At 36.4% G+C, this 21,134-nt stretch overlaps 1 protein-coding gene across 2 annotated transcripts in view; it reads right to left on the bottom strand.

Annotated features, from left to right (window-relative positions):
• Positions 1-21,134, bottom strand: part of LOC150103909 (LIM domain transcription factor LMO4-like) — a 204,202-nt gene that overhangs the window by 177,779 nt on the left and 5,289 nt on the right. Inside the window, exon 1 of one of the 2 annotated variants that reach the window (XM_090396590.1) lies at positions 8,106-8,431. The exons of the other annotated variant lie outside the window; for it this stretch is intronic. The gene's annotated coding sequence lies outside the window, so the exon portion shown is untranslated. Of the gene's footprint in view, positions 1-8,105; positions 8,432-21,134 lie in introns of those variants that run through there. 2 annotated transcript variants of the gene reach the window in all.

Below are 21,134 nucleotides of genomic sequence, written 5' to 3'. Positions count from 1 at the left end.
TAAAAGGATCATTTTGTTCGTTCTTTTACAAAAAATATACGGAATCAACAAAATAACGGTTGTTATGCTATAATTCATTTTCTCTTACATTTAATATAAAACATGCATAGACAAAATTATTAATGGAAAATCACTTACTAGATTTTCTGTTACCTTCTCATTTAACTTCCCAAAAGACATTAAAGAGTTATACGAATTCGCAGAAGTGATAATTCTATTTGCAAATATAAGAACACTTCATTACGTTAGCAATGTTTACAAATTACAGTTTTTTTGTCTTATACAGTATAAAAGATGTAGTGCTTTACATCAATTGCAGACGGCTGTATATGATATTTAGCATAGTTCTTTCTATACTAAATATCATCTGATGAAATCTTTCTTTGCTTTGTTTTCTGATGACAAATGCATTTACAAATTCTTAATTGAATTCAAATCTGGCAATTAGATACGCCATCTCATATGCTTGATACCTTTGGAGTTCCAACCCATCATCGCCATATCAAGAAAGTAATGCTCACTTACACCCAGTAGTGCAGTTACGAAAAACATTTTTCAAACTCATATTATTCTGTCTATTACACACACACACACACGAAAATCATCTACACTGGCATATGATCCCCCCCCCCCCCAAAAAAAAATATACATAGCTCTAATTCTTATCAGACGAACTTTTATTTCTTCGGTCATCTTTTCCGGTTGACACTACTACACCATTACAGTGATCTCTGCCACCTTCTCAGACACTCAAAACTGGTTGTTAAGAACTTTTCTGTTAGCAAAATCGTCGATGACATTTTCGAAGTCTATTTCATAGTAATGTAGGTAATTCATAATCAGTTTTAATTTAGAAAAACTCCTCTCACAATTAGCAACACTTACAGTAATTGTGAGGAAAATTCGCAGTAGTATTACAATATTTGGAAATGAGTTCTCGAGATTGTACTTTAGAATTAACTGCAAAAGTTCAAAACAGGTTCAAAGTGCCGCCCCCCCCCCTAGCTACGCCTCTGGTTACATCGCAATCAGCATTTTCATTTAAAACATAATTAGGTACTTCTTGTTCTACTTGGTCGAAAATACATAACACAGAAGCTGTTGCCGAGATGACATTGCAATTGCCTAGTGTGTGTGATTAACATAGCGAACCATTCTGACAGCGGTTTAGATAACTGGGAATGACTGTCAAACCACACTGTACTTAGAAGATTCTGGCACCAGTTTTACTACTTAAAATGAGCGAATGACGAACGCAAAAAATATTGCGATCAGTAGTTATCAATATGAATACGTTAATACTCTCTCTTTTGTCTAACTACGCCAGACTTCCAAGCAGTAGAAAAAACAATAGAGATACGAGCAACTTTATACGTTTATTAATTCTAAGGTTAAATAGAACACAAAATGCACTTCAAATAATGCATTTGAAAACGGTATATTCTGTTGTATAGATTTCTATGGTTTGCATCTTCTTTGTTTGCTCTTTAAAATGCTGAACGAATTTTTGTTCCAATGCCAGTGTATTTAAATAGAAGTTCAGTGAAGTATCGCAGACATGATATTAACTGTGTTCGGAAAACGAAGTATATTGGATAAATGTTATTATTCTTTTCAAATAGATTCCCGAATGTTCATCTATCCTCTAATAATCGAAGTACATTTGTTTTAACAAGCCATGCTTGCAATTGTTTCTTATTTGTATGTGTAGGTTGATCCGACAACGTATTCGTTGGCTGCAGTTTGTATGACGAGACTGACTCGACAAGTTTTTTGAAGGGCACTTAATAGTGTCTACTCCTATCTACGTGCACGCTATAGATCAACAAATGTTTATAGTGGTTTCAAACACATACCGGCAAACAGACAGTAAAAGAAAAATGCAAATAGAAATGGATTATTCTAAAAGATGGGATTATTCTGACAACAATACTTTCAAAATTTAAAATCTGACGAGCAACATTATTAAAATCAGAATTTGTGTTTATAATTATGCTTCTAAATTTAAATTAATTGACGTTATGTTTGAGGTTTAGATGTACAGATAACTAGGTTGTTATTCGAAAAGTGAAAAGGTGAAATATTTCATTCTTTTGAAGTATTTAAAAATCTTTGCATGTTTGTACTTAAAAATATTTATTATTTGTAACAGAATGTGTATGTACTAAGATACAGCTAATTGGCGAAGTCCATAGCGATGTTTTTTTTAAATTAATTATAACAATCAAGTCGGTGAGTTCTTAATTTTAAATTTGATGATGAAATTCGAAATTCAATTTCGAATTGAATGATCTAAAATTCAATAGTGCCATGAATGCTAAAAAAAAAAAAAAAAAAAAAAAAAGAGCTTAATAAAATAAAATAAAAACTACAATAAATGGCAATTGGCTGGTATTTATTGAGTAAATAACAGCCAAAAAAAGTACCCCATCATAGTCCCGTATCGCGCATAAAATGATTGAAATATAAATCTAGACAAAATTATTATTTTTTTCTTAAATATGAATCCGACCCAACAAAGATTTAAACTTATACGTTATCACCTTGGGTAAGCTGTGGGTTAGACCATTCGGGAACTCAGTTCTAGGGACCCATTAACTTTTTCAAACCTTGAATTAAGCAGAATAGCGTTATCATATAAGGCTATAAGTTTCTACCTCCTAAACCATTCACACACACGCACCCATGCCAATAACAGGATTTGAACGCATGACCCCGGTTAGAGAGCAGAATATTATCCATCAGTGATCCATGCCGTTCGTAGCTTAGTCGGTATAAACAAAGCGCTCTGGTCGGAAAGACCTGGGTTCGATCCAATAAGGGAATGAACTTTTATTGAGTCTTTTCAACCAAGGGTAAGTTAGTCGGTCTCATAAACATGATTATTTATTTATTTTTTCTCCTGGATACTCGGGTTTTTCATCCCTCAAAACAAGCAAATCGAACCCATGACCACACATCTACGGACATAGAACACTTTGGGAATGACGGTAGCCTGTTGGTAAAGAAGTGGTAACATTTGGCCAGTACCTTATCTCGGATCCAAAGGCCAATATTAGTATCCTGGATACTGCCATACTCTAACAAGAATGACAAGAATATAAAACTTGAAATGTATCAAGTATTTAGAGTGAGAGTTAAAAGTTCGGATTTGTCGTTTCCTTCAAGCTATCCGATTTCTGAAATAATTCTCACGTTGCTTTATTTTTATTTTATGTGCATCTCATACACACAAAAGGCAGTTAACCTATGGCACATTCGTATTATTACCGTGGGGAGCAGTAGGTGAACTGCAGGTTATATAATCGGGAACTTTTTCAAACCACTTCAAACTTATAATAAGTAGGATGGTAGTCTCACACGGGCGACGAAACCAGTTTAGTCTGGGTTTAAAGAGTGAAAAACAGGATTATATAAGAGCATATAGTTCAATTTTTCACCGAGAGGTAATGTGAAGTCATGACTCACTACATTTAGGATTTTATAACGGATTGCGAACTTTTTTGTGTGAGTAAAACAGAAGCTCAAATAGCCACGCACGGCTTTGTCTTTACTTTTACGTACCTAAAGGTTTATTATTATTATTATTATTATATTCTTAATTCACCGTTTCACGAATAAAGCTAATCATATATTACATGAATCAACCCAAGCAACTGTCGTGGCAACTTTATATATATAAAGGTTTTGCAATATTAGTGTGTTGACATCTCCGGCATGATGTATCCTCACAAAGGGTACGAGTATAAATTCCCTAGGGAATTTTCCATTAAATATGCTTGTGTTAGCAGATTAAGCATACAAAGAATCGAAGGCCATATAAACAATCATGGTGCAAACTTTGAACTTAGAAGAATTCACTCCAACTTCGAAGAAACCGAGATGGTGTAATCAAAGAATCAGTCAAGAAACTTAGTGTTTACAAAAAAAATTGGTTACGAGAAGTTTCTCACATATCAAATACGACAAATGAATATCAAGACAAAACATTTTAGCGCATAATCAAGTTTCTGACGCAATAAAAGCGAAAACACAACTTAAGCAGATATACATGAAACAGGAGTTCGACTTGAAAACATGTAAGTTTATTGTATGAGTTAATGCTAAGGGAAAGTAGTCAACAGAAAAAAAAAAAAAAATCTTCCAGGAAAATAATTATATCAAATAAAAGGACTGGCTAGATGGGCGAAGCAAGAATGCTTTTCATCTTCCCCGTTATCTGTAAAGGACAGTGTAGGGATAAGGTGTTATTGAGCTATTAAAGCTCTGATCATGGCAGGAGGGTAACAGCAACAGCCGAGCCTCAGTTAGAACTTCACTGGCTACAGCATTGCCATCCATTACCCTCCAAGGATACCCATTTTAGTCGCCTCGTACGAAATGCATTGAACTACATTGGAGCTATTATCTCAGCCACCTTATCCTTATAAGTACTGGCTTAAAGGGGGCGAAGCAAGAATGCTTTTCATCTTCCCCGTTATCTGTAGAGGACAGTGTAGGGATAAGGTGTTATTGAGCTATTAAAGCTCTGATCATGGCAGGAGGGTAACAGCAACAGCCGAGCCTCAGTTAGAACTTCACTGGCTACAGCATTGCCATCCATTACCCTAAAAGGGTATTTCTTATAAAATGTGGTTGATTAGAATATTATGGTGTTAAGAGTTTTAAATAAAAAAATAATTAGCTAATAAAAAAATTCTCATTATTACTAAAATTATATTTAAGAAAATGAATAACATAAGTTTCAATAGAAAAAAATGCAATAAACCAATTTTCAGTATAGAAATCCTTGCTTGTATTTTTCTGGTGCTGATTCTTCTCTTGTTTTTTCAGTTTAAATTTCAGTATTTATTGTAGGAGGGTGAAGCGATTGATGTTTCTAAACATGAAAATAATCTCCAGAAAAATATAACCCCATGTTATGTTTTATTAAATTATCTATTTTGACATTAAGTAAAAGAAATAAAATTTTATAAAAGCCTATGTTTGGAATGATATTTTATTAAATTTAGAAAAATGTTGAAATATTCATTTTTTTTTTTTTAAATTAGTTTGATTCAGACAATGTTAATATGTTTGCATTGTGAATCTATATGTGTATGTTTATGTACCGGCAATCTAAGGATTAATCTAAATATGTTCCGGTGTTGTAAAAATATTGTATTGTTCAAGTAATGATAAACCATAGACCCTTGTTTAACAACTGTAAATTTTATTTACAATCCATTTCTTATACTTTTGTATGAAAAGAAATAAAAGGTGTTTAAATTATGCTGTTTATTATTATAAGTTTGAAATTCTAGAATAGTTCTAGTTTATTTAAATAAAATAATATATTATATTAAAAATTATATTATTATAAATATATTTTAAAAGAATTAATCCATTGCCAACGGTATTATGTAAGTTACTTTGGCGATATAAATTATATAGAAATGGAAGATATTAAAGAACCAATCTTATTTTAGAGCCGAATATACTCATAAGCTTTCTGGTTAAATTAAATTACTCTATAGGTTTTATTTCATTATTTGAAGTTTTCTATATGCATTATAAATGTATTTAATGACTCTCTGAAAATCTAATAAGGTTTATAATATTGCACTGTTTTAGAACATAAAATATATTTTTTCTTAATAAAATTTTGTTCCTGATTGACAGTATTGAAAAACACAAAAGTCAATTTAAAGAAGATTTAAATTTAAAGATATTAAATCTGCCCATTCTTCATTCCCGGGAACACAGTTAAACAATGCAATGGGTACAAAGTCATGAGTTGCAGTGAAATATACATCAATAATGAAATATACATTTTTCCCTGCTGATCCATTGTCAATCAATTTCAATGCAGATGGCTGTAATGAATAAACACGTGTTCCTACACAACAATATGTAAGATCTGACAATGCGTGTTTTTGTATACTAGTACTATTTTTTGTTTATTTTTTGAAGGAAATTCAAATTAGAACGTAATTATTCTGTAAATTTCATTCATTAAGATTATATGGTGTTTCTACGCACTCTTTCATAAAACGTAGGCTATGATATAAATTTCATCCGAAAATTTGAAATAATTTTCGGATGCATGCCTTTGTCTACTACGTTCATTGAGATGATGCAAGTCAGATACGCCACGAACGCATTGATAACAGGTTCAGGGGCTCAGTACATGATTTGTCAGCAATTGTAGGAAATAACCTTCACACACACACACACACACACACACACACACACACACATACATGCTGATAAAACTGAGGACACTGACAGGTTAGATTTATTTTCCCTTCCATCCTTTCTAACTATAATAATAAGAGTATACGGAAAGGTAAAAAATATGCATTAAAAACACACACATAGATTTTCCTGTTATATGACTACCATTAACATGTGGATAAGCGTGTTAACAGATAATACGATGACAATAGATTACAAATGAATAAAATATCATCCATTAGTATCACGAATGAATTTAGATTTCAGCGTACATTTGATATGGGCGATATTTATGGAATTAGATATCCAAAAGCACCTGTCTACATCGTAAGCAGACTATACGATTACGGAGAACATTAAAAAAAAAACATCTACAGTGCTGTGTCATATGATACAAAATAATGTAGTTTATATCTGTATAATGGCACTTTAAAATTAAATATTTAAAATAAAAAACGAACTTTCACCGCTAATATTAGAGTATCACATTCATTAAATTACAACAGAGGCAGTGTATTTCATACGGTGCTCGTGTACGGCTGACACAGGATCTGAATCATTACATGTCCGCGAATGTAATTCTCCATGTGTGTGACGAAAAAATCTTCACTTCCCAGACAACCAGCTGAACTACTTCCGCTGTTTTCCCACAGTCTCGGGGCACCCCTCAAGCGAGATAACCATTCATGGTCTTCGGGGGTGAGGAATACTGTTTTTGTCTCAGCGTTACTCCACACACTGGTCGGCTTGTACGGAGGTCGACGAGGGTTCAGGATCTTCGCCGCTAATTCGTCGCCTTTCCTCCTCGAATTACGGACAGACGAAAGCTGCCAAAAGATTCGAAAATATCTCGCTAGAACGCTATATTGGGAGTTAAAAATATCGCCCGTTCGCAGATAAGACTAAAGATACTAACAACGCGCGGCTTCGCATTATCAGATTTTCTCCAATGTTGGTTATTGGATTTTTCGCCATTAGGCTTAACAATGGTGCTTGCAGCCTGCAGGCTTGTTCGTTACTGAACAAAGGAATCTCCACGTGCGGCATTCCTCGACCCTACTGGTACCCCGTTAACGGCAGTACTTAGTCTACTAGAATTTAGGAAGGTGAGCGCCCGAGGCTTGAGACCCTCCCTGACCCCTCCTTTTGCGAGGGACGCTTACACAAAGGAACGGTCGGCCAGCTTGAGCCTAGACCTAAGGCTCATTAAGCCATGAGTCACACGGCGATCGAAGGCAGAAAGTGCAATCAAACAGAGTGCTCCGTCTTGTCCCTTGATGCTGAAATGATTGCTTATGACAGACGCGGCGGTAGTGGTGCAGGATTTTTTTTTTCTTTTTTCCTTTGGTGTGTGTTGTTTAATACCAAGCCTTCTTACGGGCAGAGTACGATGGCTGAGTAAATATGGAAAAGGCGATGTAGACGACACAAAAAGGCAACACATATTTGATAGCTTTTGGCCAACGACCCTTGTTCTTCATAACCAGTGAAACAAAGCTAGCAGACGCCTAACTGATACGGAGAAATGTTCGCAAATATGCACACAGAAACGCAGTGTTTTCAATGCTAATAATCAGACGTATATAGACACTTATGGAAGGGGGGGAAAAGCTGATGAATCGTATTCTACCTCCAAAATTTCCCTTACACCGACGCGATCTCGTTATCCAAACGACAACACTACATACAACGAAAAATAAATCCCTCGCACACATAAACACGGTCTCTAGTCGACCCCTAGCGGCCACCGAAACCCTAACAAGCAAAGATTTTCCAAAGCAATTCCAATCTGTGGCAGTTCATAGATTTCCCACACGCTTACCACGCTACCTTTCGAAGAAAGCGTTAACTAAAAAAGAAATCTACATAATAACGCGTATTCGACTTACCTTTCGCTAACTTGATCACGGCAGGGCTTTGTTACTTTCTTGGCTGGCGTTGGTGGCGATGCTGCCAGTACTGAATACGGTGTAGTCCTACCGCAAGACAACACAGCGTCTCCTTGATCGCACTAGTTGTCTGGGAAGGCTGTGAAGATGTGTGTGCTGGACACAAGGAAACGTAATCACTAGACAGATGGGACTCAGACTCGACACGGACACGCTAGGGTGAAGAGAGCGACAAAGTGTACCGTAGTCGGCGCTCGTTACGATGAATAGACACGTAATGAACTACTCACTAGAGACGGCGCGTTCTAGTGAAAAGACAAGCTCTACACTGGGCGCGAAACCTGCGCACCGGAAGTGGCAACGGCGTCTCCGGAAAACGGTCTACCACTGCGGTCGTTTAGCGCCATCTATTAGAAAGTGAGTAAATCCGTTTCCAATTAAAGCGGTGAAATTAACAGATTTGCTTCAGATCTGCAACTTGGGTGCTTTAGTGGATAATGTTACTTCGTGTTGGCATCATAAAACCCCTTAAAGTAAAATCCTTTTTCAAAAATAATGCATTCAAATATTCGTTGACTTTTAAACAGTAGTGACAAGGTGAGAAATTGAATTCCATTGAGATTTCTTCCGTAGCTTTAAATAGCGTAAAGATTTTTTTAGTCACGAAAAAAAAAACGAAACAATAAAAAGCAAATAAAAAATTAAACTGCAATAGTTAAAAGTTACACGAATTATCAGTGCAATACAGGTAGTTACTGAGTTAACTTGATTCATTGTTTAAAAATATTTTGTTTCAATTAAAAACAATACATTTACTAAGTTTAAACAATGATAGTAAAATATCAAAAAAAAACCGTAATGAAATATATAAGTAATGCGCACGAAGAAAAAGCAAAAATAAAATAAAATAATAAAAAAATACCGCCTGCTGAAATATACAAAAAATGCGCACGAAGAAATACCAGAAGAGACCGCTGAAATACACAAGAAAATCACGTGCTGAAATATGCAAGAAAAAGCTCACGTGGTGAAATATACATCAAAAAAAAAAAAAAAAAAAATCCCACTGGTTAAACAAACTAAGTCAATATTAAAATAAAAATGAGCAAAGCTTTTGTAATTTAATTAATCTCGTAAACAATAAAAAAATAGCAGCTACGTTAGTACTAATAAGCAAAATGAAATAATTAATATCAGATCATTTTCTCCTTCACGTGCCGTATGAATTCGTGCATAAATATAATATAATATATATATATCTATATCTATATATATAATATATATAATCAGAAATATAATATATATATATTTCTGAAGCGTGTCTTGATGGATATTATTCAGCAATTACATGAAGAATTGCAATTTATCAACACTAAATCATATACGTCGGTGGGCCGCACCCATAATTCATCATCAAAATTTTGTTATTCATTCGACCTTCACATCCTGGCTTTTCAGACACTAAATGTCATTATTTCTAAATGGATGACAGTTGTTAGTGTGCGGATAATTTAAAATCTGAGAACATATGAATATGTAATATTTATGAGAAATTTCATATGTATGACAGGATGGCGTGAAAATTCCGTACAATATTTGTTAAAAAATGCTAATTGTTTTATGTAATTTATGATTAATATATGAGCATAATACTTGTAAATTAGTCATGAATTACAACTAAAAACCAGATATTTTAGTATAAACTAGGAATGTCTTCAACTTAGGGTTGCGGGCCGAATGCGGCCCTCTGAAGTCCATCTACATATTCACACACCCACAGCCATGAATTAAATCCAAGGTGTTGGATGCGACAGTGCTTGTTCAACCTGAGTTACATAGGCGCCTTGATCCTCAAAGCCCGTATGTAACTTTTTCTCACACAAAAAAAAAAATTAAAAAAATAAATAATAATAATAAATTCGTTCTCTCCTAATCCGCAAAAATGAACTAGAGGTTTTCTGAACTCTCGTGTATACGGGGAAGAAAACTTTCCGTTCTCTTTTCAGGAACTCTACCATGCTGCCACTGCTTCTTTGTTTTTCTAGAATCCTTTTCTCAATTCTGTTCGAATCATATGTTTCCAATCCTAAAACAGGTATATCTAAGTTTCCCTCTGCTTCTTTTGGTTAATTATTTTTAAAGTCACTTATTGTATATTTTCCCATGTATTCATTTGATTTGTCCATCCTATTGTGGCACGAATCCATCAGAGTAAATGTCTTTAGGTGGGAAATGAATTTCATTGTCCCCTGTATACCACTACCCAACTTTTTGGATACCGGAAATGGCCTAAAAAAATTCAAAATTTAGTCTCCAGATTAGGTTTTCTGGAGTAGTGAACTCTTAGTCCAGCCACGGTACCAAGTACACAGTAGGCATACAGTGCCTTTCAGGAGTGGGATACATATTATTTTAAAAAATATATATTAAAAAAAATTCCAAGGCTATTTCAATACTATTTCACGTTTGAAAAAGTATTGAAATAGTCGCAAAATTTCTCGAACCGGAAGCAGAGTTAAGTCTGTCCAAATTTCAGAGATGCCCAACAAGAATCATCGACGTTTCCAAGATCCATAGAAAGCTTGTTGTTTCATGGCTCTAAAATCTACGATTATCATGATCAATAAAACATTTTTTTCTCTTTCATTTCCAGACTTTTTTTATAGAATCATTTTTATCCTTTGTATTCATAATTTCCTTGTTAATCTATTCCAAATTCATTTCCACTTCAAGTAATCCATTTTTAAAATTTTTTAACGCTATTTTCCAAATCATATGACATTAGAAAGCAGTTTATTTCTGCTTCTTGTGGTACTTTTACTTCACTTTTCCATTCTCTAAGCAGGATGACCCACTACCCTCTCTCATAGCCCTCATGATGGTCACTCCATATGGTCTTTAGTCTTCTTCTTTTCCTCCTTCCAGGGGATAATCACTTCATAATTCTCAGTGTCCATTGTTTCTCTCATCCTCTGGACGTACCCATACCATTTCAAAACAAGTACGTCCATCCTATTGAAGACAGGCTGTCCAACTTCCATCACTGTTCGAATACATGAATTCCTAAGATGAGTCATAACGGTAGAGCTCATGTTTTGTATAAGTAATCCACTTTCCCAACTTCTACTTGTTTTGTTTGACTGTTATATCTCTATAATCATCTGATATCTTCTATATGATCATCTTTTTAGGGTTTTCCTTGAGAGTTCGATTTCATAAAAAAAGTTCATACTTCTAATAGCTACTCACTCCTGTTTTGTTCGAAATTCTGCGTCCACTTCCCATTGTCCGGACTTATTTAGCCGAGATACTTAAAGGCATCAGCTAATTTTATGGTTCCCACTTCTAACTCAAGTTCTGATGCACAATGACCTTCAACTAACCCGCACTTCGTTTTTAACAGATTGACTTTCACACTCCAACGTTTATATGAATCCCACAATGTTCTCATCTGGTATTCCACATCCTATTATCTTGTGTGAGGATCATAATTATCAGCAAAAAGAAGGTAAGACTTTCTATTACGGAAAAGTCCATTCCATGGTATTTTTATCTTCCAAGTCCGCATCTAATTACACAAAGTTGGTGACCTACAGCAACCCTGCTTGAGCTCCTTGATAATAGTATATTCTTATGAAAGTTTGTCACCAATCTTTATTAAGAGATCTAGATCCCTATTGCTCTACACCCTCTCTATTGTTTCTTCAACTACATCTGCTTTCTTCAATACCTGCCACATTCTTTTCCGTAGGAGAGTATCATAAGCTTTTCCAAGATTTACAAAATCGAATGGAACTTTTATTCTCAGCAGCTATTTTTGAGAAATTTCTCCTTTTCTGATATTATTGTGACATTTGAATTCAGTCCTCTCTCCTTCTCTCTCTTTTTTTTTTTTCCCACTGCGTTCTGTTTTACTTGTAGACTCATATCGTAACATGCAGGTATTCGAAACCATTCAGGATTCTCCAATGTCTGTCCATTGCCTATTCTTCTAGCCAGTTTGGCTGTTTCGGGGGAAGTAAAACTTTGCCACTCCCGTATGAGATAGGTTAATTCACCTTCAGTTACGAAATCGTTATATTTTTCACGTCCTAGACGGTATTCGAACCTATGTCAGTCAAAGGGCATCGTCGAAAATCGACTGAGCTACGAAGGCTCTTGTCCTCCTAATGCGACTAAATACCCTTCTTTCGAACACGTGACAATTATCTCTTTAAAATTCTTGGTCTTTCTTACTGTCCTTATAGATGGATGATATATAAACATTTTATAATTAATTTTTTGAGTTCTTTAAAAATTATATTAGGCATTTTTTATCAAATTAAATTTATTAATTATTATATAGGACATTATCAAACACTGTAACATGATCAGGCCATCAAAAAATGTTTATATAGCATCGTCCGTCGCGCGGGTTACCAAGGGACGCGTTTGGGTTTTAGGCAGAGGGACCCATTCGAAAAATATGTCACAGTCTCCCTTAGACACCACTCCTCAGCACTCTGCTAGAGGGAACTCCATCAACGGGCCCGCTACCCGTTTGGGGAAGTGTTTAGGGGCAGCGCAAAGAAATTGTTCTGCAAAAGGACGGAAATGGCAACGACAACGGCACCACAGACTATTTTAGCAACTGGAACATCTTCTCTCTGACAGGGAAGGAGTTGGAACTGGTTGAGGAAGCCAAGCGCTACCGGCTAGACTTAGTCGGGCGTTCTTCGACCAAGAGGAGAGGCTCTGGAACTGTCGACCTGGATAAGGGGTGGAAGCTCTACTACTCTGGTGTGAGCCCGACAATGTCTGCTCAGGCGGGTGTGGGGATACTCACAAGCCCCCAGCTGTCAGACTGTGTTGCTGAGTGGATCCCATTGTGGGGAGGGGGGGACGGATATGTGCGTTAAGGCTTCAGATGAAAAACTAAGATTTGGCTGTGGTGCAAGCCTATGCACCTAATCTGGAGTCAGAATACTCTGCCTTCCTAGAGGAAGTGGATGCTGCTTTTGACAGGATGGCATACATGGAATCAGTCTTGCTAATGGGTGACTTCAATGCACATGTTGGAACAGATGACCAGACATGGAGGGGTGTGGTTGGGAGGAACGGCACCCCTGACCTTAACGCGAATGGGTTGAAATTATTGAACTTCTGCTGTACTAACAGCTTGTCCATAATGAATACCTTCTTCCAGCACCGAGAAGTCCGTAAGTATACCTGGTACAGGGATACACTAGAACAAAGATCTCTGATTGACTTCTTTATAGTCAGCAGACCTATTTTCCTCAGTGTTGGACGTTCGTGTGAGAAGAGGGACAGAACTGTCAACTGATCAACACCTTGTTGTGTGCACTCTACAGCTTCAGAAAACAGATGCTACCACCAAAGCTGGTAGGCCTAAGCAGCTATATCGCGTGAAATGGGAGACATTGGAAAATGAGGCTATGAGGAAGAATTTTGCAGCATACTGCAGATGTTGGGGGGGGGGGGAGTGGAGGCTGTTCAGAACAGCTGTCACTCCCTCTGCACTCTCATGCTGTGGCAGAAAGCGGCTCGGCGTGGCAACAAGCAGTGAAAAAAGGACACCTTGGTGGAACCAAGAAGTCCAAAAAAACTGTCAGGGCAAAAAAGGAGTCCTACCCAACATGGTTTAGAGTCAGATCACCTGAGATGCGTTTGCGGTATGCTGAAGCACGAAAAGCTGCTGCTGAGTCAGTAAAGACAGCAAAGAAGGCTTGGGAATACTTTGGAGAAAGATTAGATTCATCCTATGCAAATGCAAACAAAGTATTCTGGCAGACCATTCGCCGCCTTCGAGGGAGGAAATCGTGCACCGCAAGGTTAATTAAGGCCTCTGATGGTGCACTTTTAACAACCGAAAAGGATATCCTCCACAGATGGAGGGAATACTTTGAGAGCCTTCTTAACCCGGGTGGCCCAGCAGTTGTGGGCATCCAAGAGATGCAGATCAGGGCAATGACTAGGTCTCACAGCAGAAGAAGTCCATTTAGCAATAAAATCGCTAAAATCAGTCAAGGCTGCTGGCGATGATGAAATTCGGCCCAAAATGCTAAAAGCCTTAAATCGAGACGGTGTTCTCTGGCTGACTAGAGTGTGTCAGGCTGCTTGGATATCTGGGCAGCACCAAAGCAATGGCAGACAGGCATAATAAGCATAATAATATCAGTCTTTAAGAAGGAAAACCAGAAGGAAAGGATTGCAGTAACTATCGTAGCATCTCTCTGTTCAGCCTGCCTGGGAAAGTGTATGCTAAGTGCTTGGAAAGATGGTGCAGGAGCATAGTTGAGTCAAAGTTCCAGGAAGAACAATGTGGCTTTCGTCCTGGTAGAAGCACAGCTGACCAAATCTTCACTTTAAGGCAAGTCTTTGAGAAATCATGGGAATATGCCAAGAATGTCTACACATGTTTTGTGGACTTGGAGAAGTCATATGACTGGGTTCCTTGGGATACGTTTTGGCAAGTAGTATACTGGAGTATGAAGTGGATGGCCAACAATTAGCTGCCATCAAGTCCCTGTATGAATGCCTAGAGTTTTGTGTCAGGGTAAACAGCACAAATTCTGAACCATTCACAGTCTCTGTTGGCCTCCGCCAAGAGTGTGTTCTGTCACCCATCCTTTTCATAATATTTATGGACTGGATTGATAGGCAAAGCCGAGGCAATGAGTGTGTCAGAATTGGAAGATGTAGCATTGGACGTCTGCTTTTTGCAGATGACCTAGTTCTGCTTAGCTCTTCCACAGATGACCTCCAGCGGACCATGGATAGGTTTGTAGCTGTTTGGTCAGACGCCGAAATGAAGATCAGTGTGGCCAAAACTGAAACATTTGTGATCTCAAGACAACCATCTCAGTGCACTTTAAATGTAAGTGGAGTCCCAAAGAGGCAGGTGGAGAAGTTGAAATACCTTGGGTCCATATTCTCGAATGATGGAAAATGGGACATAGAGCTAGATACTCGAATTGACTTAGCAAGCTCAATATTGCGGGAGCTTGGCTGTTCGGTAGTATTGAAGCGGGAGTTAAGCCAGAAGGCAAAGCTGGCTGTTTTCGATACAGTCTATGTCCCCATCCTCACCTATGGTAATGAGAGTTGGGTAATGACCGAAAGAATGCGGACACGAATCGAAGCGGCTGAAATGAGGTTCCTTCGAGGGGTTGCGGGGCAGATAAGACTAGACAGATTCAGAAGCTCTGCAATTCGGGAACCCTCAATACTCAACCGCTGCTTCTCCGTGTTGAGAGATCACCGTTACGTTGGTACGGGCACCTGGTCAGAATGCCACAAGAGAGGCTCCCTCAGCTGGACCTCTTTGCCAAGCCAGAGGATGGGAGGCCACGTGGAAGGCCAAGGACTCGCTGGATAGATTATATCCAAAACCTTGGGTGGACACTTCTGGGAATCCCACCAGAATACCCGAGTTTGGTGGCAGAGGATCGTGACCATTGGAAGTTCTTCTTGCAGCTGTTGCCCCCACAACCCAATTAGGAAAGGTGGGCCTTGAAGATGTATGTATGTATCATCATCATCATCATCAGTTGCATCAGTCATGGGACTGGTAGCTCAACAGCAATTTCCTCCATTCCGCTTTGTGATTGGCTTTGTTCTTAACCTCCTGGTAACTCCTCAAACCCGTGCTGTCTTTGACTTGTTCAAGAAAGCTTTTCCTTGGTCTGCCTCTTCTTCTTTTCCCCCCTCTATTTTGCCTTCAGTTATTCTTTTCACAAGCCTATCATGTCGAAGAATATGTCCAAACCACTTATCCTTTCTAATTTTGATCGATTTTATTAGAGTTCTTGTTTTGTTTATCTCTCTCAGGACATGTTGGTTTAATTTTTTTTTTCTGTCCATTTTATTTTGTTCATGCGACGCCAGCACCACATCTCAAAAGCCTCCAATCTTCTTACATCTTCTCTGCCTAGAATCCAGGTTTCACATCCATACAGTGCAATGCTCCATATCAATGTCTTTACTCATTTTTTTTTTCAATTGTAGGTTGAGGTTTCCTGTTAAAATGCTTTTCATCTTAGAGATTTGGGCTTTTGCGTTGTTTATTCTTGATCTTATGTCTTCTCTTGTTCTGCCATCTTCTGTTATTAGGCTACCTAAATATTTAAAGCTTTTCACTTGTTTTCTTTGTTCCCCGTTGATGTCTATATGCTCTGTATTGATAGGGATTTTGCCTGTAACAATTATTTTAGTCTTATCTGTGTTGATTTTCATTTTATATTTTTCAAGGTTATTATTTAATAATTCTAACATTGTTTTTAACGTTCTTCTGTTTTCTGCTAGAAGGGCTATGTCATCAGCAAATCTTATACACATGACTTGCTCACCATTTATCTTTATGCCGCTATATATTTTATCTTTAGTTTCCTGAATGGCCTTTTCAATATATAAATTAAATAAAAGTGATGAAAGTATACATCCTTGTCTCACTCCACTCCTGATATTTATTATTTTCTCCTTATCATTGATTTTATGCCGATATTAGTTAGACAATTTAGGAGTATTTGCTGGTTTACTTTATCAAACGCTTTCTCTAAATCAAGGAAGAAAATGTAAGTATTGTTCTTAAACAGAGTATTGCCTCTTTTGTTCCTTTATTCTTTCTTAATCCAAATTGATCTTCATCCAATAGACAATCTATTTTTGAATAAATTCTATTTTGAATAATTTTTAGCAGAATTTTGCAAACATGTGGGATTAAAGCTATTGTTCTAAATTAGCTGCATTTGTTTGCATTATTCTTTTTTGGTATTGGTATTATGGTTGATTTCATAAACTCCTTTAGTATTTCTCCTCTATCATAGATTTGAGCTATTAATCGATAGAGTAAGGTTTCTGTCTCATCACCTAGATTTTCTAGCAGTTCTATAGGAATATTGTCTACACCTGGACTTTTTCCATTACTCGTTTCGGACAGTGCTTTATCAAATTCTTCTCGCATTATTGGGGGTCCTAGATTATCTTCATTTTGATTTTCTATGCAGATATCAACATCAAGTTCGTCGCCATTATAGAGGTTTTTCAAGATAATTCTTCCATTCCATTAATATATCCTCAGATTCTATTAGTAATTTTCCATTTTCATCTTTGGTTGCTGTTCTTATTAAATTTGAAAGTCAGTTTGTTAATTTCTTTATAGGCTTCTTCTATGTTTTCTTTTTTAAATAATTCATCTATGTTATTACACTGTTCTTCCAGGTATTCTTTTTTGGCTTGTCTACATTTTCTTGTAATTTGATTTTTAAGATATTTGTATTTGGCCACATCTTCTTCTTTAACAGCATTTTTATATATTTTCTTCTTTCATCCATAAGGCCAAGTATTTCATCTGTTATCCAATGTTTTTTTTTTCTTTTTCTGCATTTTTCAATAATTGATTTGATGAATTTGTAATTAACTCTTTAATCATATTCCATTGGTTTTCAATATTATTCTGACTATTTATGTTTTCTGGAATGTTATGATCAGTTGCCTCTTGGTATCCTCTCTTTACTTCTTTACTCTTTAATTTTTCAAGGTTCCATCTTATTGGTTTGTATCTTTGGATTTGTTTCCTATGTTTCAGTTCTGTTTTCATTAAGACAAGGTTATGGTCACTACTAATGTCGGCACCTGGATAGCTTTTGCAATTTTTTATTTGGTTTCTGTATCTTTTCTTGACCAATATATAATCTATTTGATATCTATTTGAATTCCCACGCGCTTTTCAGGTGTATCTTCTTCTTTTTGGAACTTGAAATAGTGTATTTGCTATAAACTGTTTTTGTGTACAAAATTCTATTAATTGCTTTCCTCTTTCATTCCTACGTCCAAGGCCAAATCTTCCTGAAACATTATCATTGCTCTCTTCTCCCACTATAGCATTCCAATCGCCCATTATTATTGTATTGTCTCTGTCTTTAAAGCTGCTCCAGATTTCTTCTATTTGTTCATAAATTTCTTCTATTTCTTCATCGCTATGTTATGATGTTGGCATGTAGACCATTATAATATTGAGGTTTACTGGTTCATTTTGAATGCTTATCGCCATGATTCTGTCACTATAGTTAATTATTGTAGTGATTAGCTTTCCAACTTTTTTATGAAGCATTATTGCAACACCTGACTCGCCCTTCTTTTGTCCTGAATATATTATCCGAAATTCTCCACTCCAGAAATCACCCTGTCCCTCCCATCTCGTCTCATTAATGCCCAGAATGTCTATTTCAAGTCTTTCCATTTCTTTTTTCACATTTTCTATTTTACCTGGTTCTAGCAGTGTTCTTGCATTCCATGTTCCAATATTCAGCTTATTTCTTGTCTTCATTTTTGAATAAGTACCAGGATTTCGTTGACTGTCGACCTGAGAAGCCCGGTTACTTCTCCTGCCGGCCATGACTCCTTCAGTGAAGGCTCCATCGCCAATCTTGATTTCATTTTTAACTGCCATTGCTGCTTTTGCTTGGGAATGTAATGTGGTGGTTTCCCCTTGCCTTCCGCATCGCAGTATTGTAACATGTATGCTAGAGGAGGTTAATACAAGTAGCGCTGCTGCCCACTACTATAACTATTAGTGGATAGTTGAAAGAGGAGGAAACACCCCTAGCCCTCGAGTACTCTAATAGCTTCAGGGAGAATGGAGGACCTCCTCCTGAGGTTAGTAAGCAAGAAAAGAGACAGACAGAAAGTTTTAAGTAAAGAATCCTCATTAGGAAGAATGTTAGTATGAGGGTAGAAGCAGGAAGTGGAAGAGTTAGAGAAAAGTATCACCAAAAGCTTTGAAATCGATCATACTTAGCTCTGGGACCCCGGGTTAGCCATGCCCGTGCCTGCAAGTCGCAAGCCCCATGGGGATGTATGTATGTATGTATTAAATTTATTGTTCAGTTACAAATTAATATTATATATTATAAAAATGATCTATATAAAGTATGCTATATTAATAAATTGAGGTTTGCAAAATCACTTAGTACTATGTTATAAAATTCAATCCTTTAGAAAAGTAATCAATCTTTTTATATTTATTTATATATAAAAATAAATTAAATATTATAATATAAAATATATTTTCATAATGAAATATTTCCTTAAAACTTTTGAGAAATTTTCTGTAAATTAAATTGTTAACTTAATACACCTTTTATTTATTACTATTTTCTTATTATATCAAGTATGATTTTTTTTAATCATAGCGAATCGGTTTATTGATATTGATTTATTTATATTTTCTTTGTTGCATGGTCATTTTCGTTATTGAATGAAATCAGGTAGACATATTGGCATACACTAACGGAATCTACACATTTGCTTACTCCTGTCAGTTGCGCAGTTGACTCTATTAGGTATAACTATATTTCTATGTAAGGAAAACAGATATACCTAACAGAGTCAACTGTACATCCGAAAGAATGCGAAGAACGCGCCTTCTTCAAAAGAGGATATCATTAGATGCTATAGTAGGAGCTTACCTATTCGTTACGCTATTTAAAGGACTCCACTACTGCATAGGACATCATCAGCAGATGTTAATGCAAAGGTATACTATATTTTTCAAAAAAAAAAAAAAAAAAAAAGCTAAGAGCAAACAGTTAACATCAAGGGACGAAAGACTATTCAAAAGAGTGGTATGAAAATATCTTCACAGTCTGGCCGATGTGGAAATAACAATTAGAAATTCAGATTAGCCGCAGAGAGCTGTAGTCTTTACAGACAACCTTATAACAGGATATGAATGTGATGGAATGTTGCTGATGGAAGAATTCTTCTCATTCTTCCATCAGCAACTATACATGGTATACAGATGATTCTGAAGGAAGAATGAGTGGTTTAACATGCCTGAATCATCACAGACTGGTGGAGAATATGTATACAAAGGTGGAAAGCGGGAAACTATACAAGTATGTTTTCCTGAGTCGTAGTGCTGTCACACTACGTATTTAACGGTGTATATTTTGCATGACATGTCTATTTTGTGTAACGACTGGATGATTTATCTTTGGTCCAAAATTTTTATAAATACTTTTTGCATACCAAATAGCTTTCGAACTAGATGTTTTCAACCAAAAGACACAATCTTTTGGAATGAGCTTCCTTAATTGAAGTTGATGGGAATCACGAGATGTCTTACATATACTTCAATAATCAGAGCATTAACAAAACCATTCATCTGATCTTTGATTTCGAAAAAAATCAAAATTTAATTAACCACTAATGAATTTTAATCATTAGTGGATGCTCAAATCCGATGTTTTATTTATTTATTATTTAAGTAGACTTCCGGGCACTAAACATTTCTTTTCCATATAGTTGTTAATTCAGCGTGGGCTGAATACCATTAATAGAAAAGACAGTGTGCATTTCCCTTTGATTGCAAATTATTTGAATTCCAAATCTCAAGAAACGGAAATCATTAGATTCAAGAAATGTGACCAGAAACCACTAGAAGAGTTTTGTGAATATTCATGAGTTGCTTTAGCCCTCACCGTGCACAAACGTTTTTGTAGTCAAGGTGGCTATGAACGACGCTGGACACACTGTTCAGTGAGATAGTAATCTCTTAAGCAATACCTCCCAATTTGATGAATCTGTCTTCTTCTATGTCTTCTGTGACACGGTGTTTATTCCGGATAATTCTGACGCATTTCAGTCGTACCAGTTACCTAAACATGTAAAAATCTGATCACGCTTCACATCTCTACTCTGTCCATGTTTCCAGTCTTCCTGCCGTTTTGCAGTTGATGTTGCAGATGTACGAAGCCCATTTAACGCCCTCTTGTGGTCTTTCGCAAAACAGACGATTCAAACGCTTTCTTCACGTATTCCATCTCCCCACTTTCCCTTCCAGAATGAATTTTACCGTATGCAGTGCTGCTACCTTATTTATTTATTAGAAAAACCGTTGGACAAAGGAAAAGTTATTTTTTATAGATTTTTTTATTTTTTATTCAAATTTTTATATAACTCGTTTACCGCTACTAGCATTCTCAAGTTTCATTGTACGGTTTCCCTTTCTTTGACTTTATACATTTT

The sequence above is a fragment of the Typopeltis vanoorti genome, chromosome 8 (genome assembly GCF_054136105.1).
Source record: "Typopeltis vanoorti isolate ZY-2024b chromosome 8, IOZ_Tvanoo_1.0, whole genome shotgun sequence".
Lineage (NCBI taxonomy): Eukaryota > Metazoa > Arthropoda > Arachnida > Uropygi > Thelyphonidae > Typopeltis > Typopeltis vanoorti.
The sequence above is the reverse complement of the archived record's forward strand: the minus strand, read 5'-3'. Positions and strand labels throughout refer to the sequence as shown.